Raw genomic sequence first — 1558 nt, forward strand, 5'->3', positions numbered from 1 at the left:
TTTCTATAGTTTTTCTGTTTTCTATCTCATTTATTTCTGCTCTAATTTTTATTATTTCTTTATTTTGGTGGCTGTGGCTTCTCTCTGTTGGTCTGTTTCTAATTGCTGTAGATGCTGTGTTAATGTGTTGATTTTAGTTCTTTCTTCTTTTTGGATGTGTGCCTTTTTTGCAATAAATTGTCCTCTTAGCACAGCTTTTGCCATGTCCCAAAGGTTTTGGTATGTTGTGTTTTCGTTCTCATTTATTTCTAGAAACTTTGCGAATTCAGTTTTGATTTCTTCTGCTACCCAGTCGCTTTGCAGCAGGGTGTTGTTCAGTTTACATATATTTGGCTTTATTTCCTTGGTCCTCCTATTGTTGATTTCTAACTTGATATCATGTGTTCTGAGAAGATGCTTTATAGTATCTTGATATTTGTAAATTTATGTAGACTTGTTTTGTGACCTAAAACATGGTCTATTTTGGAGAATGTCCCATGTGCACTTGAAAAGAATGTGTATTGTGCAGTTGTTGGATTGAATGCTCTGTACCCATTTGTGAGGTCCAGTTGGCTGATTGTGTTGTTTAGTTCTTCTGTGTCTTTGTCAAGTTTCTTTCTGGTTGTTCTATCCATTTTTGAAAGTGGTGTATAAGTCACCCACTATTATTGTGGATTCATCTATTTCTTTCTTCAAATCTATTAGAATTTGTTTTATATATTTTGGTGCTATTTCATTGGGAGCATAGATATTTATTATGGTTATTTCATCTTGTTCAATTGTCCCTTTAATCATGAGATAAGGTCCATCTTTATCTCTTATGCTGGTTTTTGCCTAAAAGTTTATTTTATCCGAGATTAGTACTGCCACTCATGTTTGCTTTTTATTGCAATTAGCTTGGTATATTTTTTCCCATCCTTTAACTTTTAATCTCTTTTTGTCTCTGTGTGTGAGATGTGTCTCTTGTGGACAGCGTATTGAAGTATCTTATTTTCTTATCCATTCTGCCACCCTCCATCTCTTAACAAGTGCATTCAATCCATTTACCTTCATTGTAATTATCGATAGGTATTGATTAGATGCTATCATTGAATTTGTTTTTTTGTTTTTTTGCTGCTTCTTTGTTCTATTTGTCTTTCTCTGTTGAATTCTTGATTTTTGTGTTCTTTCTTTTGAGTTTCCTCATAGTTTTAATGTTTTCATATTCTTCTTGGATTCTCCTTCTCTTGGTATGTTGTGAAGTGTTAATTTTCTTTGAGGTTGCCTTACAGTCCATTGACTTTTCTGACCATTTAGTGCAGTCTATTTTATCCTGTAATCGACCCAACCTTCTCACTGTCTGGATCTCTGTTCCTATGTGTTTACCTTCTTTTGCATTGTACTTGTTTTGGTCATAGACTGATCTCCCTGAGTCTCTGGTTTTGTTCTTACAGTTTTGTTTTCTTAACACTCCTTCTTTCTGTTGACTTAATTCAGGGAGGTGCTGCCACATACGTCAATCTCTGGTTGTTGTCTGTTCTTGTTGATTCTCAGTCCACAGAACTCCCTTTAGGATGGTTTGTAGAGCAGGGTTGGCTTT

This window comes from Chrysochloris asiatica, unplaced genomic scaffold (assembly GCF_000296735.1).
Source record: "Chrysochloris asiatica unplaced genomic scaffold, ChrAsi1.0 scaffold00640, whole genome shotgun sequence".
NCBI classification, from domain to species: Eukaryota; Metazoa; Chordata; class Mammalia; order Afrosoricida; family Chrysochloridae; genus Chrysochloris; species Chrysochloris asiatica.